Here is a 17,111-nt window from a genome sequence, read left to right as displayed (position 1 = left end):
CTTTGCAGAAGTTAGAAAGGTTAGAGACCTTATAGTATAGAGAGTAGCCTATCCAGGGACCCACTAAATCATTCATGCTTTTGGAAGCAAAAACCTTTCCCTAGCAAGAGTCAGGGAAATGTTGCAGAATGTGAAATGGTAAGCATGAGGATTCTGCCCTGTGGCTACCCCACAGATAGAACCTGCAGTATGAAACACATGAAGAGATGAGATAAAGGAATAGCCAATAACCAACAAGCTCAGGATACTTGGGCCCTAAAAGAGAACTAAAGCTTGATTTTTGACCAGTGTTTCCATCTGCCTGACATGTATACACTACACAAAAGCCCATCCTGAAGAACATCGGGGGACATTTAAACCATTACAATGGAAACTGGGCATGGCAGAGCATTCTTTAATTCCAGCAATCAGGAGGCTGAGGCAGGAAGATCACAAATGCGAGGCTAGCTAGCCTAAGCTACATAAGCAGATATTTTTAAAATCATAATGGTAATAAAAAGAAATTGTTAAAATGGTTGGAATCTAATAAGCAGTTTGAATGACCAGAAATTACTACCAGAACTGGAGAAAAAGCAGACACTCAGATTCTCTGCACAGAGCAAGCAAGTAGAGAAAATAATGGCCATGTTGACAATCAGGAAGGGGAAATGCATTGAGTTAATGGTGATAGAAACAATAAAATAAGTTTCTCTAAATAATAATCACATATAGTCTCTTCCAGGGAACTAAAGGGGTGGGTGTGTGTGTGTGTGTGTGTGTGTGTGTGTGTGTGTGTGTGTGTATGCCTGTATCTGTCTCTCTGTCTGTGTCCGTGTGTCTGTTTTATTTCTCACTCTGTGTCTGTCTGCCTGTCTGGTGCTGGTATTGGGGAACAGTCTGTCAAGATGAAGGGAATCAGAACATCTGTGTTGGAAGAGAGTAAAGAAAATTAAGTTTGATATTTTATTGCAGAAGAAAAAAATGATGAACTAAGGTACATATCAACCTGTACTTTTTCTCCTTCATAAAACAATGAGACATAATCAGAATGATCATCATTTTTGAAGAATGCAATGATCCAATGGAAAAAGATCAGCAGAAAGTACACAGCTCACAGAACTTTTCATCACAGAGGTTATTGGAGCCAGAGCACATACTGTATCCATTATGGATCATGGGTGAAATTACTCTCGTCCATAGACATTTTTGTTGTGATGCAATGTTACTTAATTTTATAAGATGATGAAAATGATTTCTTCATCAGCAGTTTGGAGGGAGTTGCTATTGATCAGAAAATGCTAAACTTTCTTTGGGTGATCCTAAATTATGCTTATTTGGCAAATGTCTGTAGCTATACATCTGGACACTAGATATTTCTGAGAATATCATATGAGAAGCCATGGTATCTCTGTTGGGTCTGAACTGAAACTCAATGATTGAGGGTAGAGAAGAACATTCTATAAAGTCAGGCCATGTCTTAGAGTTTCTATTTATTTCAGCTTATACTTCCAGGTAACTGTCCATAACTGAGGGAAATCGGGACAGGAACCTGGAGGCAGGAACTAAAGCAGAGATCACACAGGAAGGCTGCTTACTGGCTTGGTCCTTGTGGCTTGTTCATCCTGCTTTCTTATACCGTTCAGGACCACCTGCCCAGAGGTAGAACCACCCACCGTGATCTGAGCCCTCCCACATCAATCACTAATTGAGAAAGGCTGCCCACAGGTTCCCTCTTCCCAGAAGACTCTGCCTGTGCCAACGTGACATAGAACTAGCCAGCACAGGCCTCGAGTGTCATCTAAAGTTCAAAACAGAGACCAGTGAGATGGATCTCAGGGTGAAAGCTGTTGGTGCACAAATCTGAGGACATGGGTGCAAGCCCCAGACCCACATAAAAAATTCAGGAGCAGAGAAATCCATCTGTGATCCCAGGAGCAGAGGAATCCATCTGTGATTCCAGGAGCAGAGGAATCCATCTGTGATCCCAGGAGCAGAGGAATCCATCTGTAATCCCAGTACTACCACAGAGAGATGGGGATGGGAAATAGAGCTCTTGGGGCCAGCTAGCCTGGAGTACAGGGCACAGAATCAAGCAAGAAGTAGATGCTGTCTCAACAAGGTGGAAGGAGGGAGCTGACTCCCAAAAGTGGTCCTCTGACTTCCACGTGCACACACACACACACACACACACACACACACACACACACACTAAAAACTAAAAATAAATTTTAGAAGTGTCTGAAACTAATTTTTTTAATTAAAAAAAAGTCTTTGCTCACATTATTTAATTATTTGGTGGCTTTTGGAAGCAACTTACGCTGGTCTCAAACTGGCACTCCTCCTAGTCAACCCACCAAGTGCTGAGGTTATAGGCATGTGCCACTGTGCCCACCTTACAAACATTTTGATTGACAGATGAAATTATACTTTTTCTCTTGATTCTCAGAAGTGCTATAGAATCACGGGAGTTGACTCTCATCCTTGACCTTGTACAGCTATAAGATAAAATAGACATTGTGTACGTGTTTAATGTGAATTTGGACTTATTTTTAAAAACCAAAGAATAAATAATTTTTCCTTTTTGTTTTTAAACTTTCAGCCATACTTCCACAATGATGCTGTTCCCCTCTTTATAAGGCTGGTATATATAATTCACACTGGGCATATTTAGCAAATGATATCAGTGGGCCTTAAAATGTTTTAAACACCTAGTTAAAGCCATAATAACAAGAGAGTTGCACACTGACAACCAACATGTGCCTCAAATCCTCCTTTCTAAAGTGCCTAGAGCAACCCCAAGCCCTTCAGTTAGCTGTGTGACTGAACCTCACCGGGCCCATAGGTTTATCTTACCAGGGTTTCTTAGCTGAGGCATAATTGACATTGGGGCCAGGGCAATCAATATTCTTATTGTGGGGTGTGGTATAGCAGTTTCTTGCTAATTGAAACATTCCCCCTTGGAGGAAGCATGGAAGCTTGTCAGACTCAGGAAGCTCAGTAAGTTGAGTGTTCACGAGGCTCCTTCCCAAGGGTACATAAGCAGTGGCCATTGCTGGGAGAAGAGACTCTCGGGCCTGGCTACGCGGCCTGCAATTTGCACAGGGAGCTCTAGAGACGCCACTCTCGGGAGTCCTTGCCCACGTTGGGGTGGGCTTTTCAGTGACACAGCTGCCTTTGCGTCCTCCGGTAAGTAGCCCCAATAATGGCTCACACAGGTGGAACCATTCCTCTGGTTTGTCTTTGGTGCCGTGTCTGGGGTGAAGAGACATTTGTCTCCCGGGAAAATGTAACACAACGTTAAGTGCAGCCATATACATTACAGAGTGTAAACGGAATCACGGCCCTTTACCTGCTGGAGGCCAGCAGCATGCTCTCTGTCATTTGGGACATCTCTCTAAGCATTGACAAATGCCCCTGGGGGCCAAAATCTCTCCGATGGAGAGAATCACCAGTTTAGAGACCTCCGCCATCTCGAATGTGACTCGCTCACCGCAGAAAGCACTTTGCATGTTAGAATGCATACCGTTCTCTTTTACATGTGTGGGGTGTGTCTGTAGCTCCCGTTCTCTCTTCAGGATGCGGTTTAGCAGTCCCAGTTAGCTGGGTACAGCAACCATCAGCATTTCTCCTTTGGCAGTTTGACCCTCCTGTGTGGAGCAGAGGAGGGGTTATCTCTCTCTGTCTTCTGTAAATCCTAAAATTGCAGAAGGGCAGCATGAGCTGCTGAGGCCTCCCCTCCATGACTCCATTACCTGGCAAGGGTAGCTGCAGACCAGAGTGTTTGAATCACAAACACCGGGTCCTGTGCAAATACTGACCATCAACCCCCAGTGTTGTTCTTTTAAAAAAAAAAATACACTTCCTAATACAGTTATTAAGCAGTAAAAGTTCAAACAAACAGCCTTCGGGGGAAACCTGGCACAGCATGTGTCAAAAACCAATCGCTGCTTCAACTTAATTCTTCCTGTGCTTTTGACCTTCATGAATCTTCTTAGCTTAATTCATTTTCTACTTAAAAACTGTATTTCATCACAGTTTGGCAGTTTTTTGTTTGTTGTTCGTTAACACGAGAAAGGTCACACCATTAGATAAAGCCCAGTGGCAGGAAAACACAGTCATTTGCCAATGGGAAACATAAGGAAAGTGACTTCATTTTTTATGTTGTCCTATAACTTTTACCTTGGGGTTGCTTTTAAATGTTATCATTCAAAATTGGAACTTGGGTCTAAAATAAATGCTGCAAAGTGCACACACACACACACACACACACACACACACACAAATTACCTAGAACTCCAAATCTAAAGTCATGGTTATTTTATACAAATAAGGTTTAGGAAGGTGTTTAAAATAGTTACCTTGGGTTTGAAGAGCTAATAAATGAAGCTGCTAAAGCTTATAGACACTAGTATTTGTGTATTCCTTCCTGGTTTTTTAAGAAAATTTATGAGAGGGAGGGAGGGACACAAGCAGGCAGACAGATGTGAAGATCTAGACTTGATTTTACAGGCTCCATTTTAGGAAAAGGGCCACCATCTCAGACCACCTGCTGTACTCAGTTCCAGGAAGGACCTCAGGAATGTGCCATGACAACTCAAACAGATACAAGGCAGTATGCTCCTGCAGACATTTTGTCTGTGGTTTATGGCCCTTGAAGATATCTAGGTAATCCTGCTGAGCAGCCCAGATAATCCTGTTCAGCGGGTTGTAGTTCCTCACCAAAAGTCTAACCCAATGGTTTCAAATGTGGTTTCACGCCCAAAGTCTTGACCAATAGTTTCAAAAAAAATCATCTTGCCCCATGTCCCTTCTACTCAATCCCACGTTGCCAATTCCCAGTTTGTGGTTTTTCCCTATAAAAACCCTCTACACCTGGGCTCATGGCCGCCGCCACATTTCCTTCCATCTGCTGTGCAGTGGCCCAGGTTGGACCTGAATAAAAGGACCCTTATGTGCATGCATCAGAAACCAGCTCCTTGGTGGTCTCTGGGAGTTTCAAGAAACGGGTACAACAGACAGACAGACTATGAATGTGGGGTGTGTGTGGTACATGCGCATGTGTGGAGGTCCATACCAAAGGAGGCTGCGGTGTCTGTTGGATGGCCTGCTCTGTCACGCTCCATCTTATTTTCTTGGGACAGGGTCTCTCACTGAACCTGAAGTTAGAACCTGAAGATTGCCAGCAAGCTATCAACCGTCAATAACTCTTCAGCTAGCGGGGCGGGCCTTATGATCTGCCATTCCCAGGCTTCAGTGTTGGTCTTGTGTAGGTCTTATACAGGCAACCAGAACTTCACATTCCTCAGTGCACATTTGTCTTTTGTCTGCTCTGGTCTTCCCCGGCCTCTGGCTCTTTTCCTTGAATGTCTAATCCAGCATTTCTCAACCTGTGGGTCACAACCCATTTAAGGGTCTCATATCAGATATCCTGCATATCAGATATTTATATTGTGATTCATAACAGTAGCAAAATTATAGTTATGAAGTTGCAACAAAATAATGTTATGGTTGGAGGTCACCACAACATGAGGAACTGTATTAAAGGGTGGGGCCATTAGGAAGGTTGAGAACCTTCTGATTAATCTAATTAAATCTAATCCTCCTACTTCCCTCTTCCAGGTGTTAGGATTACAGCACTCACCACTGTTAGACCTCTGCCCTCACCCCTGCACACATGCAGTTTGGGGTCTTGTGTCTTACATCATCAGTATGCAGACCCTACCCTCTCTCTCTCTGTTCTGCTCCCCTCTTCCCCCACCCCACCATCTTTCTCTCTCTGCAGGCCTGGCTCTCCTCTCTCTCCCTTCTCCTCACCCCTTCCCTCCTAATAAAGCTCTGAAAATTAACACTGTGTTCTGTCGTGACCAGGATCTTTCCACACAGTAACCAGCGCCACCACCAACACGGTTTATCATCCTTTCCCCACCACACCTGTTTTATGTAGTGCTGGGTATTGAACCCAGGGCTTTGTATATACCAAATAAACACTCTGCCAACTGAACCACCTCAAGCCAGTTAACTTTATTTATTCTTTGACAATTTCATATATGTACACAATACGTTTTGATCATGTTTATCCCTGTTATCTTCTCTTATCTCCTCCCACTGAACTTCTTCCCAGCAAGTTCCCTTCCTGTGTTCACGGTGTGTGTGTGTGTGTGTGTGTGTGTGTGTGTGTGTGTGTGTGTGTGTCCCACTGAGCCTAATAAGGGTTGCTTGCCTAAGAATGGGTCTGGAGGAGTTTTAGACTAAAAGTTAAGATCAGCAGCCTCTGGTGAGGGCTAACAGTAGGTGATGTCATGGTGGAGTCTGTGAGAAGCAAGACCTTACCTGACTAGAGAGTGAGACAAGGTTCTCTCTCACAGCCAAGTCTCACAAGAACTGCCTCAGTCTCTTTTAAAATCAGCCCACCCCACAGAGGCTTAAAAGCCTACCACTAAGCCTGGAGATGGTGGTGTAGTCCTTTAATCCCAGTACTCAGAAGGCAGAGGCAGGTGGATCTTTATGAGTTCAAGGACAGCCTGGTTGACAAGCGAGTTCCAGACATCCAAGGCTACACAGAGAAACCCTGCCTTGAGAAAATAAAACAAAACAAAAACCTACCACTAGCTGCCACAAAGTGTCATGGCACAGGTATGTGGGTTCATGTGAATCCATGGAGAATAGACTCAGAGGCACCTTAGGAATGAATTTAGCTTTCGTGGCTGCAGAAGGATCCAGTCTCTAAGGACTGAAACACTTTCCCTTCACCCACCGCAATTTTATTTTTCTCAATATTTACACTTTAGCCAGTTGACTTCCATATGTTCAAAACAACCTGAATGAAGCTTCTAAAAATACAATGCCAAGGGAAAATCCATGGATTCATCGGGTACCACAGTTTTCCAGGTTTCCTGAACCAAGTTTTGCATAGGCCTTTGTATCCTTGGGAGACTCTGAGACAAGACTCACATAGGGCAACAAGGGAAACACAAGGTGTCTGCTAAACAAAAGATGGATCAGGGCTAGGTGCTACTCTCGGGAGCCAGGCCAGGTGTAGCCCAGGGGGAATGCAGCCACAATTAGCCCTTACTAAGTCAAAGTCCCAGCAACCCCTCTCACACACTGGGGACCAGCCCTGCAACATGTGAACCCTTAAAAGACAGGCACTGATCTAGCATATACAAGGCCCCCAGGCACAGCAAAAAACAATGCTACATACATACATACATACATACATACATACATACATACATATGCATGAGAAATTCTACATACATTATTTTTAAAACAACAGATATTTTCATTGTTTGGTTAGTTTTTGTTTTGTTTTGTTTTCCTCTTCAAATAACTTGTTCAACACGTGGCAGTGAGGGACAATGCACAAAATTAAAGAGCAATCAATAAATGCTGGGGCAGATTAGATATATGAAAAGCTAAAGGTGAGGGCTGGGGGTGGCCTTCTCTGGGAGAGCACTTAGCATGTGCAAGGCCCTGGCTCTGGCACTGGCTTTAATCCCCAGGAAAGAAAGAAAGAAAGAAAGAAAGAAAGAAAGAAAGAAAGAAAGAAAGAAAGAAAGAAAGAAAGAAAGAAAGAGGAAAGAGAGAGAGAGAGGGAGAGGGAGAGGGAGAGGGAGGGAGGGAGGGAGGGAGGGAGGGAGGAAGGAAGGAAGGAAGGAAGGAAGGAAGGAAGGAAGGAAGGAAGGAAGGAAGGAAGGAAACAAAACAAAAAAACAGAACACAGATGTGGTGACACACACCCTTAACCCAGCCAGACCCAGGAGGCAGTCTCCCTAGGCCAGCCTGCTGTACACAAGGAGTTCCAGACCGACCAGCCGGGGCTACACACCGAGACACCCCCTCAACCAAACAACAAAAGGGACAAGTAAACTCAGTATTGTCTCGATTCTTTAAAATCCAGTGGCTCTTTCCAGATAGTATTCCACTTTAAGTAGTGTACCATATTTTCTTCATTAAATTTAAAGAACAATGAGAAAATTTACATGAAAGCCAATTTATTAACTTAAGAGATAGAGATGTGCGGTTTTATGAGACATGAAAGTACCACTTATAAAATATTTCAATTTTTTTTATTTAAAATCTGATTGATAAAAATTAACTACTAATAGAAATAATTTAGGATAAATATTTCAGAACCATTAAACCCGTGCTCCTATTTATAATGTGATTACTGTGTGCTGAGCGATTTAAAATGTTGTCCATATTAACGTGTCCTTTCACAGCTCAGTAAGTTTGGTGTCTTTATTCCCGGATTATAAACGGAATAGAGACACTGGCAGTTCAGATGATTGGCCAGAGAGTGTGGAAGCCAGGAAGTCGGAGAGCTGGATTCAAATTCAGGGAGTTTTAGTGTTAGCTTTGTTTGGTGTCTATGATTAATTTATACAGTCTCTTAATTTTAAAAGGTCAATAGCGGACATTAAAAAAAAAAAAGTTACCAGAAAAAAAAATTCCTCAGAAGTGTATCTAATGAAGGCTGGGGGTGTAGCTCTGTGGTAGAGTGCTTGTCCGGCATAGGTGGAGCCCTGAATTCAACCCTGCTGGAAAGGGGGATGGGGTGGGGTGACAGGGAGGGGAGGGGGAGGGAGGAGGGGAGTAATCAAAGGAAATAGTAAGAGCACTTCTCTGTGTTAGTCCATAGAAGTAAATACTGTGATGTGTTTAGTTTATAGATAGACATACAGACAAGGTGTCCATGTTTATATATTACATTTTTACAAATATCGAGATACACTAATATAGCTCAAAGGTACCTGTCAGGCATGGTGGCACATACCTGTCATCCCAGCACTCATGAAGCTGAGACAGTTTATGTCTAAAAAAGAATATATATATGTGTGTGTGTGTATATATATATATATATATATATATATATATATTTGTTTTCCTTAATTTCTAAAATATATGTTTATTTTTAAAACACACCTAGGGGCTGGAGAAATGACTCAGCAGTTAAGAGCACTGGCTGCTTTTGCTGGAGACCCAGGTTTGTTGTACCAGTTTCACGAAACCCCCAGAGACCACCAAGGAGGCGGTTTCTGATGCAATCACATAAGGGTGCTTTTATTGTCAGGTTCAGTCTGGTCCACTGCCAGGCAGATGGAGAGAAATGTGGCGGCAGCCTCGGGCCCAGGGATAGAGAGTTTTTATAGGGAAAAACCACAAGCTGGGAATTACATGCTTTGGCCTCTTGGGATTGGGTAGAAGGGATACGGGGCAAGGTGATCTAAAAAAAAAAAAACAAAAAAAAAACTATTGGTCTAGACTTTTGGTGCGAAACCACATTTGAAACTATTGGGCTAGACTTTTGGTGAGGAACCACAACTTGCTCAACAAGATTGTCTGGACTGCTCAGCAGGATTATCTGGATATCTTCAAGGGCCATAAACCACAGACAGAATGTCTGCAGGAGCACACTGCCCTGTATCTGTTTGAGTTGTTATGGCACATTCCTGAGGTCCTTTCTGGAACTGAGTACAGCAGGTGGTCTAAGATGGTGGCCCTACCCTTAGATGGAGTCTGTATTGCCCTCACAGGTTCAGTTCCCAGCACCCATGTGGCAGCTCACAACCATCTCTAACTCCAGTTTCAGGGATCAGATGCCTTCTTCTGGCTTCCATAGGCACTACATGTGCATGATATACAGACATACATGCAGCTAAACACACCCATACACATAAAATAAGAATATATAGTGCCAGATGGTGGTGAATACCTTTAATCCCAGCACTTGGGAGGCAGAGGCAGGTGGATTCCCTGTTTGAGGCTATCCTGGTCTACACAGTGTTCCAGGACAGCCAGGACTCTATAGTTAACTAGTGGCTAGCTCTACCCTCTAATATCCAGGCAAGCTTTATTTATCAGAACACAAACAAAATATCATACAACAGCCCATCGTGAGTCCGGGAACAGCTGCACAGATTAATGCTTTTACATGTGTTAATTTTCTCTAGAAGAAATAAAAACTTATTTCCCTAAAGGATGATTTAATTTATTAGTTATCACTAAAAATTAGATTATTTAAAAGTCATCTCAAAGGTCTTGCTCTCATGCTCCAGTATTTGATCCCTCCATTAACAATCATCTACCTCCTATAGTCGGCTCAGTTCACTGAGCTGGGTTAATTACATTTATCCTTTTCAGTTCCATCCCCCTAGGCTTCTTAGGAGGTGGGCCAATCATTCACAAATCATTTTATCTCATTTTTCTTTTCCTACAGAATCTATTGTAAGTTTTACCTTATCTGATTTTGCAGTGGTTAGCAAGATCAGAGCACGGGGCCAGCCCTCCTTCTGACTTCCAAAGGAATACCTATGTATCACTCCAGTACGTGTTTGGGCAGTTTTCACTAAAACAAATTTATTTCTAGTCCTAATTTACTGTTTTTGCTTAGTTTGTTGTTGAAGTTTAGATACTGAAAATAGTTTTTTTGTTCTGTGTGATTTTTCCATTTCTGTCCCCTCTTATCAGCTATATTTCCTAATAATTCCTATGTTATTATCTGGTGTTTTCTGTAACGATCTGAGTAGTTCCCACATCCTCAGGAAGCCTTCTAGGCATGACACCCACCTGCTTTCTTGTCTTCTTACCACTTCTCAGAGTTCTTCTTTTCTACATAGTATGTGCTTCAGCTGACACGAGACTGTATTTTCTGTTGGATGAAGTAATTTCTTGATCATGCTTTCATTGTTTATAAGTCACCCACTTCTTTCCCTGCCTCCACCTCTTCTTCCTGTCATCTTTCTGTCAACATGGAGGTATCCTGGCCATTGACATGAAACGCCAGAATATGGAGGGATGGGAGAGGTATTATCTGCCAGTAGCTATGATTTAAATTTTTTGTTTTTAATTTTCTTTCTCATCAAATGGTTTGCATCTTTTGATCTGAAGAGAACATCATGCTTCAGTTTTTAGCGTTCATCAGTCACGTCCGATGCCATGAACCTTCCATGACTCCATGTTTGCTGACCTGCAAAGCTCATGGTTGCTCTTTTCTCCCTCCTGTCCTGCTGAACGCTTACGCACCTGTCCTCCTAGGAAAAGCATCCAGTTCAGAGTAAACATAACTGTGAGAACGTTTGTTTTCTTTTCTATTCTCATTCCATTCTACTCTGTACTGGATTCCCAGGGTGGTGCTCTTCTCATGGTCTACTATTCAAAATATGTCTATAGTTAACTTCAAGGTATAGCCACTTGCTTTTGATGGAAATGCAGACATAGAGGCATAGACTTAGATACAGAGTCATCTCTCTCTGTGTTGTGTGTACATGCATGTTTGCTTGGGTACATCTATGTATGGGTGAATGTATGCACACATGTGTGGAGGCCAGAGATCAACCTCCATATTGTCCTATCTACCTCGATTACTTGTGTGTGTGTGTGTGTGTGTGTGTGTGTGTGTGTGTGTGTGTGTGTGTCTTTCATTGGCCTGGAGCTACCCAGGTGAGCCAGCCCCAGCAGTCTGCTTGTTTCTGTCTCCAGAGCTGGGGATACAAGCTTGCACCACATGTAGGTTTTTTTAAGTGGGTTCCAGGGATTGAACTCAGGTCCTCAGGTCCTTGTGTTTGCACAGTAAGTGCTCCACCAGAACTGTCTCCCAAGTCTGGAGAGTCATTTCCTTGACTTCACTTTTTCACATTGATCTCGGAACCACAGAAAATGAAATGGGATATTTATAGTGTACACCCTCTCTTCCTCCACCTCATTAGTCACTCTCATCACTATAATCAAATGCATAAGAAAACGAGCTTATAAAGGGAAAAGCTTTCTTTTGGTTCACCATTGGCCCCACTATTTGGGCCTGTGGTAAGGCAACACACCAAAGTGTTAGTGCAGGACAGAGCAAGGCCTCTTCCAGTGTTACTAAAGAGAAAGTGGAGAAGGGATAGCCTTAGTCCCAACCCACCCCCAGTGACGGGCGGCCTCTCATGAAGCCCCACTTCCTGAAGACTCCACATCTTTCCAGTGTACTATCCAAAGGATCCCTAGGTCTCAGGTCTCCCAGATTGATTGCTGTTTGTAACTCTGCTAGGGGAACTCCTCAAATTTCAGGCCACTTTGTTAAGACATTAGATTAGGATGGCAGCTAGCAAGTCTTTGTAAGGTAGAATACAGCATTTTTTTAATCCTGTGTATTGCCCCAAACAGCTGAGCCCCACAGTCAAAAGACCGCCAGTCTCCCAGATGACCCTCTTGAGCTTCGTTTTCCCTGAGAAGTCTCTAAGAAAAACACATACCTGTGGATGATGAAAGCATATTACCCCAGTCCTGCTATGATTTTTGGTTCATGCTGAAGTCATGGGAGCCTAGTACCTGTCCCACAACCTCACCCCCAAGGCTCTCCTTGACGTGTTTAATTTCTGTAATAAAATTAAAATCCAGTATATTTTAGAAGCAATAATTGCTCGTTCACAAAGGAATAAGTATGAAATGGGCACCAGTCACACAGTAAATGATAGAAGATAATAGAGAAATTCTCAAAGTTCTAAGAGTGAAGGACCAGGTCCCTGAGCACTGACAGTCAGGCAAAAAAAAAAAAAAAAGAAAAGAAATAAGATTTCAAATGAAGAGCTGGGGTGTGGCTCTGAGGCAGAACACTTGCTTACTAAGCCCAAGGCTCTAGGTTCTATTCCCAGCACACACACACAAAAAGACTGGAATTTACAATGAAAGTATCCAGGAGAGGGGAGAGGGAGAGGGAGAGGGAGGGGGAGAGAGGGAGAGAGAGAGAGAGAGAGAGAGAGAGAGAGAGAGAGAGAGAGAGAGAGAGAGGAGGGAGAGGGAGAGAGAGAGAGAGAGAGAGAGAGAGAGAGAGAGAGAGAGAGAGAGAGGGAGGGAGGGAGGGAGGGAGGGAGGGAGGGAGAGAGAGAGAGAGAGAGAGAGAGAGAGAGAGAGAACGAGCACTAGGAACAAATAGGCCTAAAATGTATAATATCTGACTAGTGGAAATTAGGACTTTCAGAAGAAATCGAGCTAGGAACACAGAAAATTACCTAATAAATGACACAGAAAAACTCCCTACCAGGCCAGTGTGTCAGATAAAAATACAGACAGGCAACTAGACATATGTTATGAGATTTCACAGCCCATGCACAAGAACAAGATGCCAAAAGTTTTCAGAAAAAGATGGAGAGGTCATTTGCGAAGCTTAGTAAGCCAGAGTGGCCTGCAGCTTATCAGTCACAGCTCGGGTGATAAGGAACAAGGGTCAGGGAGCTGGAGAGATGCTTCAGCAGTTAGGAACACTGGCAACATTCACAGAGCATGGAAGTTCAGTTCCCAGCACCCACACGGCAGAAACGCCCAACCACCTGTAACTCCACAAAAACATGTGCATAAGTAAAAGTAAAATAATTTTTTTATTTTTAAAGCATGAATTGGCAGCTTTAATATATATTAACAGAGATGAGAGATAGGGAAAGGAAGAAATAAATATGTTTTAATCACATGTGGGAGCTTGTCTGAGAGTCTAAGTAATCCATGTCAAGCCCAAAGTGATTGCATAATATTAATCTTATAACTGAGGAACATAGGAAGAAATCAATATTTCAAATATTACCTATCAAGAAACCCCTGGTCTCCAGTTATTAGTGAAATGTCCATTTGACCTAGTAGGTTTAACTCCCTTCAGGTATTAGGTCTTCTGCCCTTTCTCCCATTTCTATTTGGTTGTTTGTTTGTTTTTTTTGTTTTTTTTTGTTTTTTTTTGTCCTTTTCCTCCACAAATAAAATGTGATAAAGTAGAATTGGAGTAAATAGACCATTCTCTGAGTACAACTGAAATCTAGTTTTTCCAGAGATTTAATAAGCCTTTAGGAAAAGTTCATGAAAACCCAACACCAACAAAATATCCTCTATCTGCCCAAAAGCTCCTCAGTCAGGGGAGGGTATATTCCCAAACAAAAGACAATGCTCTTCCTAACACATGGTAAAACAGCCCAGCGAAGCACAATTGCCACGATCCCATCCTGGAGAGAGCACATGTGGGGGAAAGGCCCAGCCATCCCAGCCATCCCCATCTGTCCATCTTTATCTGCAACTAATTGATTTCACAACTCTTCCGGATTTGAAATGCCAAACCTTCACAGAAGAATGCTTGCCAATCGCTCCTGAGCCTGAAAATGTATCTTTGAAAAAATAGAGAACAAGAAGTCAGAGCCCTAGAAAGGACAAGAAACCCTGTGCTGTCTAGCAGAGGGATTTGCATGGAATTACTCCTTAGGTAGGAGCTGAGGGACTCCTATGAGCCAGGCAGCGTGATCCGTGCTCAGCACACACTTGGGCTCAAGGGACCAGGCCAGGCCATCAGGAGGCTTTCAGGCCCAGCAGAAGAGGATGAGTGTGCTGTGTGAAGGTGCAGAGACCTGAGGGTGAGACGGTAAATAACAGTTTCTCTGGCCAGAAAATGCCACCCTCTGCACTAAAAATACGGTCATCCTATAAAGAAACAGTTGTTTATCAGAATTTAAGACCATCACTTAACAGCGAGGATTTCATGAACAAGGCTTAACAAGGAGTCCCAGGATTCACCATTAAATTACTCCTTTTCTCCTCGACATGTAGCCTTTTTTCCTCTCCATGCTCTGTTACTGGTTGTGTCCCATCCTGTCTATTCTCACCACCTTTGAAAGGCTGTCTTCCTCTTCCTGGAGCCTCTCCTGGGCCTCCTAGGCTCGGTTTGTGCTGGGCCTCTCTCCCCTTCCCTCCCCCTCCCTCGCCCTCTGCCCTCTCCTCTGCCTGGATTGCTGACTGGTGTTCTGGTGTTTGCTGACAGCCAGCTCCATACTGTCCCCTGACCTATATCACCTTTCTTTGGTGTCCTGTCTCCACCCTGGCTGCAGCACAGCCCTCTACATGTAGTTATTTTCCTGTCCCTGGAAACTTAGCTCTTCCAAACTTGAGCTCATTCACTTGACATCCCACACTGGCTTTCTGGCCAACTGCCCAGGCCTCTTACACTTCCATCATCTGGTGTTGAATATGCCCATTCAGGCCATCTTCCTATGTCCCTGCTCACTGCAAGGGAGCTAATATGTCAGCTTTTGTTGACAGTTTGACCCTGTGAGTCCTCTTTCCTGTGCGTGTTTTCTCAAACAAGGTGTGACAGATAGCTCCAAGACCATTAGCAGGGTCCAAGATGACAACGCACACTGAAGAATTTTAGCAAGTAGAAAGTGCCTTGCCAGAATAAGATGTTGACCAATGGCCCCTAACTGGTAAAACAGTTTTCACCTGGTAATATACTAGAACACAAGTGATTGATAAATACAGAATTTGTCATGTGGAACAGCAAATCAGACTTGTATAGCAAAGTGTGAATAACGTTTTATTCTTTGGAACTGTGAAATGTAGGGTTAAGGAAAACTTCCTATGTTTTAGAAACTGTCAAAATCTTTGTGTCTTGTGTGTGTGTGTTCACATACTTGTGCTTGTACACACATGTATATGCAGAACAGGGGTCAATGACAGATGTCTTCATGTCTTCCTTAATCACACTGTCTTATTTTTTGAGGCAGGGTCTCTCACCGAATCAGCCTAAGTGGAATTTTACCACTTAGGCTAGGCTCCCTGGCCAGTGAGTTCTATGGATCCTCCTCTCTCTGCTTGCTCAGTGTTAAGATTACAAATGTGTGTTGCCACACCCAGCTTTGTACATGGGTGCTGAGAATTTGAACTCAGGTCCTCACACTTGCAAGGCAGGTGCGTCACTGAGCCATCTCCCCACCTCCAAGATATACTTATCTTGGTGCACATATTTTATTATATTTCACATTTATATAATTATAAAAACGTATTTGGGGACTCATCTTTTACAGAAGGGAACAAACTGTACTTTTGTAAACTCTTGGCTAATGCCATGACAGATAACCATATAACTTGAGATCCATGAAACTCCCTACTCTATGGAGCTGGCTTCTGGGTGATAGATCCTGTCTCCCTGGCCTCTTTGCCACACAAACCCTACATGAAAGGGCCCTGTGTTCTCCCGACCTTCATGTGTGCATACTCTGATTAGCTAATCCATTCCTCTGCCTGTCATTTCTACCATCACCACACCCAGCTCATGCTTTGGAAGATTTCAGATATTGAAAGACTTATCACACACCAGATGTTTCGGGTCAAGAGTGGGAACTGAATTTGGCTCTGGGGCAAATTAGCAAAAAGCTACAAGCATTGTTACCATTTGCATTCTCAACCAGAAATGAGGCCTCAGAAAGTGTATCTCTCTGGGTCAGGATTTTCTCTTTTCTTACACTGCTCTTCCTCATCAGTACTGTCTTTACATGTACTTTTAAAAATGTACCCCTAGTTCTACAGTTTTCACTTTGTAAGGAACCAGAGGTACTGGAGAACCCTGAACTGGGAATGATGTAGAAATGAGATAAGCTATGCTTTTTTTTTTTTTTTTTGGCACGGATACTTTCATTTTCCATCTTTATTGGAAAAGTCTGAATGCTTTGTCTTAGTCAACGTTTCATTGCTGTGAAGAGACACCATGATCATGGCAACTCTTATAAAGGAAAACATTTAGCTGAGGTGGCGGCTTACAGTTTCAGAGGTTTAGTCCATTATCATCATGGTGGGGAGCATGGCATCGTGCAGGCAGACATGGTGCTGGAGAAGGAGCTGCTACATGTTGACTCAAAGGCAACAGGAAATGGCCTGAGAGTCACACTGAGTGAAGCTTGAGCAAGAGACCTCAAAGCCCACCCCCACAGAGACATACTTCCTCCAAAAAAGCCACAACTACTTCAACAAGGCCACACAGCCTAATAGTGCTACTCCCTTTGGGGGCCATTTTCTTTCAAACCACCACACTCTTAGATTTCTATATTTTCATTTCAAATATTATCTTTTCTTGTGGTGCTAGAGACTGAACCCAGGACTTGCACAAGCAAGTGATCTCCCACTGAGCTGGATTTTAACACAATGTTCCTGCACCTCCACATCTCAGTCTCTCCACTGGTAGAACACCTACACTCTAGCCCACTCTCACCCTCACTTTGATTTCTGCCCTTTCTCACTTCTGATCTTTAAGAGTTCAGTTTCTTTTAGTCTGCACTTTATTCTTTCTGGATCCAGTTCTTGGAATTCTCTGGGTAATACCCTTGCTTTGTGGGTCTCCTCCATTA

This window comes from Peromyscus eremicus, chromosome 3 (assembly GCF_949786415.1).
Source record: "Peromyscus eremicus chromosome 3, PerEre_H2_v1, whole genome shotgun sequence".
NCBI lineage: Eukaryota > Metazoa > Chordata > Mammalia > Rodentia > Cricetidae > Peromyscus > Peromyscus eremicus.
Note: the sequence above shows the minus strand (reverse complement) of the source record.